This window comes from Lissotriton vulgaris, chromosome 4_1 (assembly GCF_964263255.1).
Source record: "Lissotriton vulgaris chromosome 4_1, aLisVul1.2, whole genome shotgun sequence".
In the NCBI taxonomy this organism is placed as follows: Eukaryota; Metazoa; Chordata; class Amphibia; order Caudata; family Salamandridae; genus Lissotriton; species Lissotriton vulgaris.
In genome coordinates this window covers 588,852,909-588,870,431 of record NC_141691.1, presented here as the reverse complement: position 1 = coordinate 588,870,431, position 17,523 = coordinate 588,852,909, and the positions used below count along the sequence as shown (strand labels likewise).

At 41.7% G+C, this 17,523-nt stretch overlaps 1 protein-coding gene across 1 annotated transcript in view; it reads right to left on the bottom strand.

The window, feature by feature from the left end:
* BMPER (BMP binding endothelial regulator) overlaps nucleotides 1-17,523 on the bottom strand; it is a 477,629-nt gene that overhangs the window by 264,792 nt on the left and 195,314 nt on the right. The window lies entirely within an intron of this gene.

Here is a 17,523-nt window from a genome sequence, read left to right as displayed (position 1 = left end):
GAAACCAACAGTACATAAAACTAAAGTAGGAGCTATACAGTGACCTTTTATTCGTGAGTTTCGTTTAAACAGAGCTTTAAAAGTTTTCACTAAAAAAACACCAAAAAGAAATATCCCTAAAACACCCAGTCCCCAGCCATAAAATAATAATCAAAGTTCAAATATTGCACGGCCATGAGAAGAGTGCACACACCACAAAGTACATATCACTACAATATTGATGTGACAGGATATTCAGAAAGAGGAGCATAATACTTTGCCAAACATTTCCATATTTCCTCAAATGTGTACAAAGTAATCTTGCTGCATTGCTTTCTTCTAAAAATGCCTCATAAGATGAGCCATTGAGACAGGTTTCAGTTCTCAAATAAAGCGTCGACTTTTATTGATTTAAAAGCAACCTTTTTGGCAAGAAATATGGACAACATTATGAAACTACGTGTTCAGTCTTTTTAAGTAAAGAAATCGTCATCATAATGAAGATGAGTAAAAGCAGAAGAGTTGTTGATGTAGGTGTCAGGTGTAAGTCTGACACTAAAAAGACTTCCTCCCAGAAAGACAAAACTTTAAACTAAAGGTAATAGCCTGCACATAGGGTTTCAGGACTTTTTACTACACCTTCAACAGTGACCTCTGAAAGGGCCTAATTCTTTGTTATAATACAGGTACAGAATTTTCTACAGATTATATTTTGCGGTGTGAATATAAGTATTGGGTCTAAAACTTCTGCAAAATGTTTGCCTAGGATGTTTTCTAGAGTCACCATTATTCAATGTCAAATGAAGGTCACAATGATGACCCATTAGGAATGATTAAACTGCAAAAACTGTACATTTGAGGGATGGGTTCACTGTAGGAGTCTTTCAGAGCGAATGAAAAAGCCTGTGCATTGGAAGAAAGCATGCAAAATCACCTGCAAAAGAGTCACTGATTTGAAAGCATTTAGCGACATAAAAAGAGGGTGTCCTTGGTATGTTCAGGAGTTCGTGAGAGAGCAGGAAGAGAAGATCAAAATTCTGAAGCACTGCTGATGATGAGGGCTGTCTGCCGAGGTTCGAGCTCCTGCGCCGAGACTTAATATGACAACTTCTTTGGACCATGATGCCCTAGTCATGGGAATCTGCCAATGTGTATGATCTCTCACATCTCTGAAACCTTGATGTCTGCTTAGAGTTTCACAGGGCCAAGCTAAGACTGACAGCTTTGAATACCAGACCGAGGGCATGCCCATTCGATTGGATAAGAGTTCAAGGAGTACAATGCTCTTTACGATGGCTGTCCTTAAAATTTCCATTTAAGGGTAAAGGAAAGATTAGTCTATTTCTGTTCACTTTATAACACATAATAGTATTAATGTTTTAAATAAAAAGTGTAGTATGAGCCAGACTAGCAACGTTTTTCATCCTTAAGCGAGACTTATGCTTCGAAATTTGTTAGGTTGCCATGCAACAGTGAGCATGGTTCACAAGACTCACATGTGACTTGTGCATAACTGACTGTATAGTGCACAGTGAGTTCAACTCCTGATTGCACAGAGGAGATTTTGCTTTATAAGGGTGGGCATTCCTAAGAGTGAGTCAGAAATTCAGCAATGGAAGACTGATTCAACTGGAATGGTGCACGCAAGGAGACACACACATGCATATACGCACCAACACACAAACACACACACACACTCATAACTCAAGAGTAAAAACTGTTGATCCCAGATGAATATGAAGGAGTCAGACATGGGCCTGGCTCCTACATATTCAATAGGCCAATGGCTTTTCATAATACACTGTTTTTGCCACTCAGGGTCCCTTGCTTCTCGGACACAACCATAATACACAATTCCAGATTGTGATTTTGAGAGATTGCATATTATGTACAGTGTGCCAAATCTTTGAAGCACAGCTTGTTCACAGCAGACCAGAAAGCCCAAGTGCACAAAATATATCCCTACAATTCTGGGCTATAATTTATATAATAAGAGCGCTTGAAAGAGATGTTTAATAGTGCCAGTGATTACACAATATTCTTGTTTTTCTTCAACCCAAATTAACTCATGCTTTCCTACAATCTGGAAAAATTGTTTTTTCCCAAGGTTTCCAGTGTTATGTTTTATGGATTGTGCCCTCTGGACTGTTCATATACGTTTTCTAGTCTACAAACAATAGGCAATTATTTTCAATGTGATGCTTAGGTAGCGGAGAGTGAGGCAGATGAAAGAGATCTTCTAAGAAGAACCCCTTGCATACATCCACCTTCTTCTCCCACAGAGAAGGATGCTGACATGTTCAGTTGAGGATAGACATATGACAGTTATACTTGCTTTGCCTGTATTGACAAAAAAACGTGCTCAAACTGTTTTAGCACGCAGTCCATAGCAAGATACATTTTATTAATATGTTTCGGACCCTGACAGCACTTTTCAATGTATTTCATTATTAGTGTGCATGTGAGTAAACATTTTCAGCCAAATAACAAAAGAAAAGTGATCCCTGGTCTCTTTCTTTCAGCACCTCAAGGGCCGACATTGAAGTACTATCCGTACAGTAACTATGAGCTGTTATTTGTTCTATTTCCTATTTTTTCTCTGGACTTTACCATTTGCTTCAAAGAGGTGTTGCATGATCTGATTTTAGATCAAAACATTTAGAATTAATTTGATTATAACTGGTATCTCTATTAAAGAGCTTTTGACTTAAAGCTTTCTGTCTCCAGATTTTGCCCTCTGAAGCTAACACACATTCAAAAGCGCTAGTGTGTAGGGAGAACCAAGCACTCATATTTACAGTTCATGAAGGTCTGGACCGGAAACAACAACGCATTAACTATTCTAGCAATACCACTACTTAGATGGATCTGTACCAGTGCATGACAATTCCTCAAAAAGAATGCACTTGGGTTGCACTCATCGGAATACAAGGATTGTACCGCTTTCATAGACAAGCTACTGAGTTTTCTTTTTTAGATCTACACAAGAATTTTGAGTATAAAATGTGCATTTGTATTAAAGGGCGATCTCTTAAAACTTTTATGAAATGTTACAACGTATTAGGGTCTGATCATGATCTTGGCGGATGACATACGCCATCACAAACGTGACAGATATCCCGTCCAAGTTCCAAAGTATATAATGAAATTGTAATATGGCAGACGGGCTATCCATCACGGTTGTGACCGACTAACCCTGTCCATCAAGATTGTAATCAGGCCCTAAGTCTCTATTGTAATCAACTGTTCAAAAGTCTTTCCAAAACGATAAGCAAGGCTATACTTCTAATATGTAGGTAGACCAAAGAATTTAAAATTAGAATGGCTGAAGTTCACAGTTGGAATCACCAAAGTGCTACGTTGTCCCACAAAACTGCTACGCAGGCAGATCTTTCCCAAAGTAAGTTTAGCAATCACATCCTCTCACAGTACCACAAAGATGAAATTCATGTATTGTTTTACACTCACTGTAAAGTAGCTAAAATAGCATTAGTTGGTACTTTGTTATGACTCTATGGTCCTCATTAGAAACGGCCATTTGTCACTTTGGCTTCTCTGAATTGCTAATAAGGAGGCTACCAATAACCCTGGAAGACTGGAGTTACAGGGAGGTTACAAGGGGGAACCTGAGTATCCCCTTAGAAATAAGAAATTACCCGGGTTCAGTCATTTCTGTGGTAATTCTTCAAATGTACCTGGCTTTTCGCATAGAGATTTCACCTGTATTTTGTTGCATAACTCTCCATTTGGAAAGAGACAGGTATGCAGTCTTCCTACGGCTATCATTATTCTAATGGTTCCAGTGACTGCTGTTACTGGCCCCACTGGAATTAAGAGGCAACATGTAATGCTGGCCTATGTCTTTTGTTTTGGTCAAATAAATGCTCTTAAATGACAATTTATTCCCATTTTCTTTTAATGTAGTTGGTGTTCCAAGAGCAAGAAAGAAATACCCTTATACCACTAAGCAGCGACGGCCCGTGGAGGGAGTTACGGTGGGGCAGGAGGGCGGGGAGGGGGAGGGGCAGGGCGGAGGTTGCTAAAAACCGGCATATGGATAATTGCAGGTAAGTAAACAATTTAATTAATAAAACGAATTTCGTAGTGCGCCTTGCATCGCAAAATGCAATGCAGTGCGAGCTACGAAATTCGTTTTATTAATTAAATTGTTTACTTACCTGCAATTATCCATATGCCGGTTTTTAGCAACCTCCACCCTGCCCCTCCCCCTCCACGCCCTCCTGCCCCACCGTAACTCCCTCCACGGGCCGTCGCTGCCACTAAGGGATTATTGCACGATGTAGTGGTGTCACACAAACGTGGATTAAAGCTAGGAAGACAAACTTAAATGGATACTGCTGTGTTGCGAAGTGGAGAAGTGTGGGTCACTGGTTAGAAGCGGCAGACCCTGAAGCAGAGGTCGGCCCGGGACCAGGGTTCAATTCCCGACACGGCAGGGTCTTGGGTCAATGTCCGCGGACTCGATAATTCTCGCCTAGGTGCCTACGCTAACCATGGGTCCCACTCTGCAACTCTGGGCAATAGCTTGCATAATCTCCACAACGGCTCTAGCAGTGTTGGGGATGCCTGGCTTCACCTTGGGGGTGCCCTCTCACAGGAAAAGCCAGGACGGGTTCCCCAGCGGTATACAGCACCAGGACGCCACGTAACAAGGTAACAGTGCGCTTTACAAGTATACATACATTACATTACATTGCCACCTGATCACACAGCAACTTTCAACAATTCTGTTTTTTCAGTCAACAGTGCTGATGATGCTGTGAATGGTTGTCCAGAGAATGTTAAAAATTGAAACTGCAAGTCCCTTCTCTACAAAGTGCTCTTGACAGAAGAAAGAATACTGGCTCAATGCCACCTTATGCCAGGGTGCCAGTTGACAGCTATGGCACTGTCATTGTACAAAAAGAGGAAAACAGGGGCCATTGCCTCGTGGCATCCACATCTGAACACATAGGTGATAAAATCTCCATACGCTGGATCAGTGAGGAAAGAATTTTCATTTTATTAGGAATGTAAAAGGATTAAACAGTGAGTGTGTTATAATAGGAGATTACGATAACCAAGAGATAAAAATGTGTGTAAAAAAATTGGCAATAAACTAGAGCCCTCCTGCCACCGTTCCTAACCCGCCGCCACTGAAGCTGAGCAACCCCAATTATGCCTTTGGGTGTGTGATGACTTACTTTCACAGACTTTAAAGTAAAAAGCGTAACATGATATTGTACACAGGAGTAATTGAAATTTCGCCTGGGCCTATGTTGAACAGGCAATTAATCGCTCTAAAGTTATGTGCAGTGCTTTGACGCTCTCCTTCGTTCTGATTTACACTTTATAATACTGCACATAATATATCGGTAATTATGGAGATGTCGATTATTTTAAACTGGGTAATAATGCTCCTTTAGGCGTTTCTTACTAGGCCAACCTTTCAGCTCTTTAGCTGTTCTGTGCACCATGTTTTGCTCAGCAGCCAGATAGTCAAGTAGGGGTAGACGCCCAGGAGCCTTATCAAAGGTATGCACAGATGCAGAGATCTCTGTGTCTCTGTAACATGTACCTGTAGATATGTGTTGACTAATTCAAAACTGCTGCTGAGGTCGAACTTCCTGGCAGCTTGTTGCACAAAGCCATTCCTCCATGGGTTAGGTAATACTTCCCAGAATCCCCCTTATCTCTCCTGAAGGGGAAACCCTGCACTCATCCACTCCACTACTAGTGTAAACAAGCCAGCGAGCATCAGCAGAGACTGGTGCCAGGGCATTCCTGGGAAGAGAGACCAACCTGCATTCCAGCCACAGACGGGCTCTACCGGATCAGGCTCAGCGCCGCTGTGCGCGCTTCACTGCCAAGCATGGCTGGTCCTTATCTGGAAGTGGCTGTCACAACTGTGAGAGTATTTTGTGTTCTGCCGGGTTCATCACTAATCCATCTCTTCTTTTCGTTTAACTTTGTGTAACCTCTAAAGCTTAGAATTTTAGACCCTTGCATCGGTTTTGCTCATTTCAATGCTTTTATATTTTTGTTCCATTGCTTTAGTTGTTATGTTAGCGGTGTACTGGTCCTCTAGAGCGTTTTGGATTTGTTCATTTATTAAATTGATCGTCCAATTTGCTAAATTAGTTTTGTGATGTATCTTTGCTGCTCTCTCAACAAAACAAAAAAATAGGACTTGCATTAAGACATTGACTGTCTCTTGTTAAATGCTCACTGCCTCTAGTACATTAAAATATATACAAATAGTGGGATTTTGATCATCCCTTTGCTTTTGATTATATGGCTTTTTATCTCACGTGCCTTATTACTTTTTAATGGTTTTCCTCGCCACTCTTTATCTGTCCAGCCTCTTAAGCATTGTTTCCTTTCTTCCTCGGTATTTTCTGATGGAATGATTTGTCTCCTTCCACTTTTTGCATTCAGGAAGAGACCTTTTTTTTCTTTCAGTATTTTATGGGGTGCAACTGCTTTCTAGGTTTTTCCTTCCTGTGCTGCTTCTCCTTGCAATCACACCTGCTCTCCATTTGCCTCCTCTGCCCCTATACAGTTATTCCATTGCTTCCTCCACCCCACTTTGTCTGGCTTGTTAAATGTTTATTTAAATACCTTACACTGCTCCTCCGTTCCTTTTAAGATCCCTGCAGCTCCTGCTGCTCTGTGACATCAGCTTCCTCTCCCCATCCCATCCACTCTTGTCTTGCTCTCTCCCTCACCCCATCTGATTCGTTAAAAAGGATACAATTTTGGAGAAGAGCTGGTTTGCTTTTGTGCCACCAATTTCTTTTTTCATGTACTTATGTGCATATTTTTAAATCTACCACTGCATCATCGGCATTTGCCATCTTGGAACGGTGAATTAAAAAAGACCCCTGAATCACAGTGAATAGACTTGTGTGATGGTGATACATGAGCACCTATATTTCTTTATGCAGTGGCCCATGGCTTAATGACGCAAAATGTGTAAGAAGGCAGATTGACAAAGGGGATGTTGAGCTTATACATAAACTCTCTGACTGGTCTGGTTAGTGTCTCAGACACAGATAGAAGAGTTCGAAACAGAGTGTGGCAAGCACATCTCCATGTTTATGAGCGGTTTTATATGCAGCTAATGCAAGGACAAGTACAGTTAGTAAGTTAGTATATGCACTAAACACCAGTTTTGTGGAAAGTGACTGCACAGTACCATTCCGCCCCTCCACATGCATTAAAAGGCCCCAAAGGACAGCGTTCAGCATTGGAAATAAGGCCTGTGGAGGGGGGTTCAGCAATAAGAGAATCAGGGCCTGGAGTACCAAGCCATTTTGCAGTTACTAACTCTGCAATTCACACAATTGCAGAGTTGGTGATCAGAAAAGGGCATTTTGGTATGTATTAAACCCAGAGAGTTAGCCAGAAAATCATTTTTGACTTGTAAAATGGTTTATCTCCTTCAAATTTGCATTTCTGCACAGTAATGTGGCACTAATTCTCGACTGCAATTGTGGTTTCAAACCATTGATCAGTTACTCACACCTCAAAGGAGGACGTTTCAGATTCACAAAGGAGAAGCTGTCTCTGTGGGAACTGGAATGGCAGCCCTGAAGGGGGGGGGGGGAGGGGGGGGGGGGGGGTTAGTGGTTCAAAAGACCACAGGCTCTCCCTAAAGTTTTACAAAGCGAAACAGACTTTTTTCAGAGCACCATTTTTCCCTTTAAAAGACATGTACTGCTTTTTATGAAAAAATCCAGTTTGTAGGTGCAAATGAAGGAATGGTGGTTTGCTATCCCCATGTAGCCCCCCATTCCTACATTTGCAACCAATCATATGGGTGGCAAACATCAAAATGGCTAATTAATATTTATCAGGCCAGTAGCTTTGCAATCTGCTGTGAATGTATAATACGACTTATTAGGAGATATGCTGTATCCCAAATGTCATTCCCATTTTCAAACCAACCTGTGTGCAAATTGCATATCCCTGGTTCGCGAGTGGGAATAGATCCTGCCTAATTTTTTCTTCACTGCACTCGGCATGCATCCCAGCAGAAGTAGTGATGGCAAATTCAGCAGAAGTCATGAGAAAGCCATGGAGCACACACAGAGGAGTGGTCAGTGCATGAGAACAAAGCTTGAGCTGGAGACTCACTAGTCCTTGTTGAACTGAGAGGACACCACAAAATGCTCCTTTATTTATCATGCCCTTGCAGGCTTCTCCTAATTGTCTTTTGAGATGTCTCCTTTCATTCCCCTTCAGTGCCTGTGTAAAACTTCAGCTTGATTCCACACTTGGAGGGCGCGGAAGCCGCTTCCGGCTGCACCCTGCAGCTCCCCTCTGATGTGGGATTACCAAAGAACCCGAGCACCTGCCATGCTTACTTTGCAGCTTCTTCAACCTGGGCCTGTGTTATCAGCAATCAGCTCAGGGGAACATGAAAATAATCTGTCTGACTGTACACAGCCTGGATGGAAGCAGGCTAGACATCAAACATCCTCCCACCCTCCCGCCTCTCAGGGAGATAAAAGTCTCTCTCCCTGCTGAACGGAGTGTCTTATCTTTGATTTCTTTCCTGATAAACTGCTCGTGTTCACTTCCTGTACCCAGTGTTTACACAGCAACATACTCTTGCACAAATTACACTTGTCCAGGGTGTAATGCCGGTAGCTGGCTTTGTCTGTGGCTGTGCTCTCCTTATTTGCCCTGTCAATGTTTGTTTGTGCGCTCTTCATATGTGGTGCAGGAGAGTATATTTAAGAATGTCCTAAATCAGACGAAGCATCAATATTTAATAATGAATTAAAACTCATAAATAGACTAGCAAACGAGCTATACCTTGAGGTGTGTGTGTGTGTGTAAGCACCACGGTGTGCGTGTAACTCATCAAAATGTGGCAGTGCCGCTAGGAAGCGTTGGCATGTTGCATGCATGTTGCAGGCAAGAAGAGCAACAGAAACTGATTTAACCAGTGTTTACTCATTTAGGTTTTGGAACATAGGCACACCGCAGAAATAAACAGTAACTTCATCCCGTAATAATTATTACTTAATTTTAGCACTTCACTATGCTCCAAGGCATATGAAAAAGCATTCCACAGCACATTCCTAAGTGCCTTTGAGCCTTGCATCAAATTATGCCTTTTGAATGCAATTCTAGATGATTTAACATACTTGCCTATAATTATCACACTTACCACTAAACAAGATCTGAAGCTAAAAACCACAAAACGCAAAGGTGACTACAGATAATAAGGTGTCAGAGCTTTTCAGAGATTATTATAACATAAAACTGGTTGTCAAATAAGCATTGGCAAACCCAGAAGGTTGGGTGCTGGCTGCAAGCCTTTTAGCTTTGTCGATGCTTGTTATGTCATGGTTTTTGTCAAAATTGATTGTATGGAGACCTGTTGGATTATCCTGAATATCATATTACCTACACCTACTGGAGGTAGCATTTGTTGACTTGCCTATATCTTTGATACAGTTTGACAAATCTTCATGAAACTTCCCTAAAAAAGTGTGCCTGTGTTTGTTGTTGTGCATGGAAAGTTTTGAGGTGATACGTCAAGCAGGGGCAGAGAAAAAAGGCGTCCAAATGTGTTTTTCCCCATGTTAATTTCCACGGGAGCTTTGAACATGACCACAGCCCTAACCGCTGGATGGAATTACAGGAAATTTGGCAGAAAGCTAGCTTTTGAGCGGCAGATTGTGCTTTCAGTTATTTCGTGTAAATTAGTTCAGTAGTTTTAGAGAAATTAAAGGAAATCCAAATATGTTTTCAATCAATCGGCGCGTCAGGCGTGACGCGCCGATTGATTGAAAACACCAGGACTAACCCCTGATATGATGCATTTACTCCAGTAAGGATCAGTCTCCAAAATATTAAGGAGCCAGCCTTGGCCCACCACAAGACGGTACAGATGCCAACCGTTCTTTGATGCTCTCCCTTCTCACTGTCCTGATGAAGACCCCACCATGAGGCAACAATTACCCTTCTAGCGTACTTCGGGGGTCGAAACGTAGACTACGCCATCCCAGCACATCATAGGACACAAAGAAATATATTGATTTGACCTATTTGTGATGCAACTTTGGAACCTTGTACATGTTGATTGTAAGGCGTTTTTTGATTTTAACGTGATGTTTCAAAAAAGTCACACCACCTTTACCCGGTCACTCACAACCTTCACACTTTCCCTCCCCTTCCCATTGAGAGCACTCTGAAATGTAAGGATTTAACAATTGCATTCAAGCACTTCTGTTTGTTTTGAAATATTTGATATAACTAAGCTGATTAATGCACGCAAATAATACTATTGCGTGAACACTGACTATGCAGAAATAAATGCATAGAAACCTTTCTCTTCTTGATTTCTTTTTATAAATTTGAGTTTATTCATGACAAATGGTTATGCGGTGAGTGGCAGTTCGATATGATACAGACAATATATTGTACATGAGTCACATTGCAACTCGGACCAACGCTTATTTGTATTGCAATACACCTGCAAGACAGAATTTGCAGTATATGTCCTAACGTGCACCTGTGGCCTCAATTATATTGGTAGTACCAAGCAGCAGGTGCACGTTAGGATTCTGCAACATCTACGTGCAATTTTGCACAGTGACCCCAGTTACCCAGTGGCATGCCACTTTGAAATCAAACACAATAAAGATATTAATTGTTTAACATACTTTGTTGTAGGGGCAGTGCCTAAACTGAGAAGAGGCGGCAACAGAGAGTTGAGGCTCAGACAACTCAAATCGAATATGATCCTGGAATTCGATAGCAAGTGGCCAAACGGCCTCAACAACACTGAGGATTTACACACTTTTCTGTAGGCTGGTCCTTGAATGATATTTTCTGATATTTCTTGTTTTTGATCTCCTGTGAATCAACATGATTTATGTCACCCTTGGTAGTCAGGTTCCCTGTTACCAAGGGATGCGCAGAACCAGTTGTTAAGGTTAACTATTTGGATATATGTTTGCTCTGTTTGCCCTGGCTAGTCAGGATCCCTGTTAGCTAGGGATCGTAGCCTATATAAGTATCAACCCCTTTGTATAAATAAATTTAACCTAAAATAATTTTTTGATATTTCCATTTTTTAACACTATTTTATACACAGGGTGTTGGTAGTATCACCTTTTATCACTTTTTATGATGAACCCTGTTAATAATATGAAATGTTTTTTATCAAGCTTTTATCATACAGAATGAGACTTTTGTCCGTCTGTGTGCTTAGCATGGAATAACCATTTCTAAATGCAGGTAGTTTTATCAGGTATTATGCACTTTTTTCTTCTCTTGTAAATATATTGTAATATTTATGCGATTCTTTGCACTTTAGGACATGCACTGTTTACACTTTTTTAGCACTTTACACTTTATTCACTGGACTATGCCCACCCCTAAATAAGTTAATGACATACAAGGAATAAGGGTCCGCACCACCCATGAATTTCATGGGTGTTTGTATGTGACAAAATGGAAAGAACTTGAGCAACTAACGGATTTATCCGGTAATAGTTTTTATTGCTCTTAAACAACAAAGATTACATGTTTAATACAAGTATTTATATTATTTATATAGCTTGTTTGCACATGTCGCGGTAAGAAGTATGTCTACCTTGTCTATGATCACATGATGTGTGGGAGGAGCTTGCACCAGTGATCACTTGGCATTATAAAAGTAAAGATGTAAAAGACAGTTTTATGCATGTGAACAAGGGCTTGCAGCCCGAAACGCGTTATGCATTTCCTGCAAAAAAACATCTAACCTGGATTAAAGAACTGTTATCCAATCTGGAGGTCTGTCTCCTGCTTAGCGCTTCGCCGATCTGTGTGGTTGGAAGTGGCGTTTTTGGAGTTCTTCATGAATATATACATATATATATATATATTTTTTTAAATTTTTTTATATATATCTGTTACCAATCCAGGATCCACATCGGATTAGGAATCCACGCCGGCCAAGACACCACACTAATCCTTCAGTTATTGCGACAAATGATTTATTCGCTGCTGCTACGTGTTTTGCGATATACGCCTTGTTCACACATATATATATTGAATAGAATGATCTTTATTGCATGATTACTTAAAATCTTTCACAAGAGCGATTGCATGAAAGAAAGACACTAAATATAAAAAAATAGAGAATGTAAATTGCGCCATAAAATGATGCCACATAAAAATTTGAGGTGTTGTAGCGTACATTGCCGAGCGAGGTTATCAGCCGCCTGAGGTGTGGGGTCAAGTGATTAGCGAGTACGAGGTGAAACAACACTATACAAGGCCTAAGCTATAAAAAGCTTGGGTGTGCAATATTTTAGCAAGCAGGCATGCCTAGGGTTAAATTGTGCATGGTGCGAGAGTAAAGGTTAATGCGACAGATAGGAAATGATACTCCGCCCGGGTCAATAAAAATCTAATATTGGGATTGCGGATTGCATACTGTTGCGCATGGCAGTACAAAGGGGCCTCACCAAGAGATTGTGCTGGAGATGAAAAGGGTGCTGGATGGAGGGTCAGAACTGTATGCGGGCCCCTAGAGTGATGCGTCCTTCATGCATGCCAGTGTGTGCCTTGAAAATCAAAGGTCCTCAGTGCATGTGTGAGATCGTTGTGACCAGTTCGTATGGAAAGCTCCTCCAATTGATTTTACAGCAACTCTTGATGACCAGATGCTTGTAAGTTGTCTCCGTTACTTTGGTTGTTCTTAAGATCCTTGATGATTCTGCGTGGAATCTACCGATTCTTGCGAGGGCCATCAATTTTGTGATGATGAAAATAAGCATTATGGCCTCTTTGCATGTTCTCACCACATTTGGCAAAAGCAGAGTTCTTAAATGTAGTCCCCTTTGTCCCAGCAAAACTGGCCAACAGCAAATGATTTGTTTGGCTGACTCTGTGTGATATTGACACAGGCGGCATCACTTATTTCACGTATCACGTATTTACATACGTATATATATAGTCAAAGTACTTAAATATGGAGTTAAGAGTTGTATAAATCTATGCTTATTCGCATAAATACGTATATTTTTCATGGTCAATATCCTGGCCACCATATTTATATAGGCTGATATTTAATGCAGAGTATTCTCGTAGAATACCAGGTATGTAAATGTACAAATAACAATAATAACCTTACAAGTACACTGAGACAGACTCTTTATGACGGCGCTTTGGCAAGGATGGTGACAATGACGCTGAATTAACATAACTTCAAGTTCAAGGACACAATGACAATGGGAGACTCTGCTTAGGTGCCTCTACAATCAAAAGGTAACTACCAGAGCACATACATAAACAAACCACAACAGCTGACATTACTCTGTTAGGAAGACATCAGTCCCAAGAGACAGGTAAACAAACACACAATTCCAAGCACCTGTCCCACGCATTTTACTCACATTAACTTTAGACTTTCATGTGTGTTGAGTTGATTGAAGATATGGCACCCCTATGATTCTCTTCTCTCTTCTTACATGGAATTCAGCAACAAGCAAAAGTCATTCGATAAATCAAGACAGTAATCAATCTCAACCATAATTAATATTAATTCTGGCCCCACTGTCTACAAAGCCACAATTTTAAGCAGACAGCCCACTGACTTAAACCGCTTGAGTGCTGGAAATCTCCCATCTCCTCAACCCATTAGGCCCAGGAGACATCCACACAAACATTAGACTCCTCTTCATGCAAACCCATGACTTAAAAGTTCATCTGCGACTGATTCCACCCATGCTTACAGTCCGGTCCTTTATGTTTTGGGATTTACTACAATATGAAAGAAACCCCTTTTCCCCCAAAGGAATTCCTACTCTAGGAGTAAAGCTTTACATCGAAATGGTACAGTCACTTCTGCCCACTCTTTTCTAAAAGGTCCGACAAATACCTTAACATGAAATTCACATTACATGCCATGAAGGCGTCGTTATGGATTGTTTTAAGAAAATTGCAACTCTCTGGTGCTGCCACCTCCATTACATGTGGTAAGGCAGCAGTCTTAGCGTGCCAGCTAACACCAATGGCACAAATGCCTGCACATGACCCAAACAAAAAAATGACACTTTGTCTTCTTGCTTATAGACAGTTTTAACTGTTGCGGAAACCCCACTGTTGTGGAAGACCTATTTTCTCTAATGCATTAAAATATATATGTGTAGTGAGCTGTGGCCCAGCCCCTTTTCTTTTGATTGGGTGACTTTCTTGTCTATCTCACTTCTCTGTTTCCTATTGAATGTCTTCTCTCCTTATTCATTCCTGTCCCACTTTTGGAGCATTCCTTTTTTACTGTGTTCTTATTGGATGATTGTGTATGTTGTCGTGCTCTTCCCCTCATGTGCTGCCTCCCTCCTCACATTCTGCCCACGTTTTCAATGTTGTTTCCCCTTCACCAAACGGCTATTCCATTGCTCCCCTGTTGGATTTTATAAACCATTTTTAACACCTGCACCTCTATTTCTCTTGTTCTAAACTACTTAATATTCCCTCGACTACTCCCACCGCTTGGCGACGTTGACATATTTCCCTGTCCCTTATCGTTCGCCGTCTTAGAGTGGTAAATAAGAAAAAAGCAGCAATGGCATTATGCATGTGGGAGCACATTTGTGGAGACACACGAGCATATGTTCGTCATGCAGGCAGGCTGCCATAACCTCACAATGCATAAGCACGCATGCATGATGACACATGCAGAAGTACAAATCTTTCCACTTTTTTCTTTTTCTTTTTGCCAAAGTTGTTCAGCATCAACAAAGAAGCATTTTGTCCTTTTTGCTATGGCACAATAAGCATCAGCAAAAAAGCATTAGCAAAGTTTATGTCTGCATTGGCTTTAAAGGCAAGACCCATTGGCCTTACTAAAGCTTTTCAGTATTTAATAGCCCCGTCAAGGGACAAAATGCTATTATTCTTAGAGTGTTGCAAACCCTTGCACACTCCTGTGGTGCATTGCACGTTTCTAACACTGTGTAGGAATACTCTTTGAAGCAATTGCCATTTTAGAAGCATGCATTGCCATTTTAGAAGCATGCATTGTCATTTTAGAAGCATGCAATGCCATTTTAGAAACATGCATTGCCACTTTAAAAGCATGCATTGTCATTTTAGAAGCATGCAATGCCATTTTAGAAACATGCATTGCCATTTTAGAAGCATGCAATGCCATTTTAGAAACATGCATTGCCATTTTAGAAGCATGCATTGCCATTTTAGAAGCATGCATTGCCATTTTAGAAGAATGGATTGCCATTTTAGAAGCATGCAATGGCATTTTAGAAACATGCATTACCATTTTAGAAGCATGCATTGCCATTTTAGAAGCATGCAATGCCATTTTAGAAGCATGCATTGCTGTTTTAGAAGCATGCATTGCCATTTTGATAACCTAAGGCAATAAACCCCATTTGTTTTTGCAGACTAAGCTAACAGCTTTGGAAAGCTTGTTTCAGAGAGACAGTGTTCGGAATTCAGAACAATTCCAAAATTTTATTCAGCAAAATAACTCTTTTCTGCTGACTTCAGTGTCAGTGCCCGGAGAACATTCCCAGAAGTGGCTTAGTTAAAAAACAAGTTCATTTTTTCCCACAGGCAGATATCCCAGGACCAGTTTCAGCTGAGGTGAATATTCCAGCTGCAACCTCTAGAGACTACAGCCTTTCACCGTTAATACATTTCATGGTAGACAGATGGAATTATTGTGTCTGCATCTTGCTGCCCAACTGCAAACAGCACCACGTGTATCTGGCAGAGGCACTCCCTGATAGCACTGCAGCTATTCAACGGTTATCCTTTGCTTTTAAATGGGAAAGCCGTGGAGCAAAATGGTGTTGCAATATAGCATATTTTCAGTGGAATACTGCTCAATGAATGGCCACTGTCAAATCTCCGGACCTGTAAACACAAGTTCTACAACACACCAGGGCCAGATTGGCCATAGCGCAAAAAAAAACAGTTGATGGACAGAATGCAGAACAATGTCTTACATTCACCCCAGTACAAGGATCTGGGCCTAAATCCATCGTTTTTTTGCACTCCACACCACCGTAGGTCAGACACTGGTTATATGCAAATCAGCCTTGACCCTGTGCCTCATGGGATCAGTCCAGCCCGAACTACCAAGCCATGTCTTTCCCAGACCGGAATCAAGCATCCAAGGACCGGTTTCTGGCTATCAGCCTTCTTCAGCATGGATAGCTTGACTCCAGTGATGTGGAGAGCCTGTGACTCACGTCTGATCATACCCAGCCCACTCGGGGTGAAAATTGCAAAAAACACAGTTGATGGACAGAATGCAGAACAATGTCTTACATTCACCCCGATTTACAAAAGGGGGTGGTGATGAACAGAGTGTCTGAATTGAGCAGACCACTCTTACCCAGTCCAAAGATCAGGGCTTGATCCATCACCGTTATTTATCTCACTGCCCCATCCCAGCTCAGAACCTGGCTATATGCAAATCAGTCTGTCCCCGGGAGCTTGTTTCCTTCCCAGTGTAAGAATTGGCTTTTGTAGTTTGGTTTGTCCTGTTCCCATCATGCACTGGGACAGGAACAGACTAATTTGCATACAGCCAGGTTCTGAAACTGGGATGGTGCAGTGAGCTAAAAAACGGTGTTGGATCTAGCCCTGATCTCTTGACTGAGTGAGAGCTTTCTGTTTAATTCGGAGACTCTGTCCCTCACCACCCCTTGTTGTAAATATTTTTGTCCACCCTAAGCGTGGAAGGGTATTCTCAGATGTGAGACCCTTGCTCATTGCACCATCAGGATTCAAGCAAACCGGGCCGAAGACGGCTGTAATGCCAGAAACCGGTCCCCGGGAGCTTGTTTCCTTCCCAGTGTAAGAATTGGCTTTTGTAGTTTGGTTTGCCCTGTTCCCATCATGCACTGGGACAGGAACAGACTAATTTGCATACAGCCAGGTTCTGAAACTGGGATGGTGCAGTGAGCTAAAAAACGGTGTTGGATCTAGCCCTGATCTCTTGACTGGGTGAGAGCTTTCTGTTTAATTCGGAGACTCTGTCCCTCACCACCCCTTGTTGTAAATATTTTTGTCCACCCTAAGCGTGGATGGGTATTCTCAGATGTGAGACCCTTGCTCATTGCACCATCAGGATTCAAGCAAACCGGGCCGAAGACGGCTGTAATGCCAGAAACCGGTCCCCGGGAGCTTGTTTCCTTCCCAGTGTAAGAATTGGCTTTTGTAGTTTGGTTTGCCCTGTTCCCATCATGCACTGGGACAGGAACAGACTAATTTGCATACAGCCAGGTTCTGAAACTGGGATGGTGCAGTGAGCTAAAAAACGGTGTTGGATCTAGCCCTGATCTCTTGACTGGGTGAGAGCTTTCTGTTTAATTCGGAGACTCTGTCCCTCACCACCCCTTGTTGTAAATATTTTTGTCCACCCTAAGCGTGGAAGGGTATTCTCAGATGTGAGACCCTTGCTCATTGCACCATCAGGATTCAAGCAAACCGGGCCGAAGACGGCTGTAATGCCAGAAACCGGTCCCCGGGAGCTTGTTTCCTTCCCAGTGTAAGAATTGG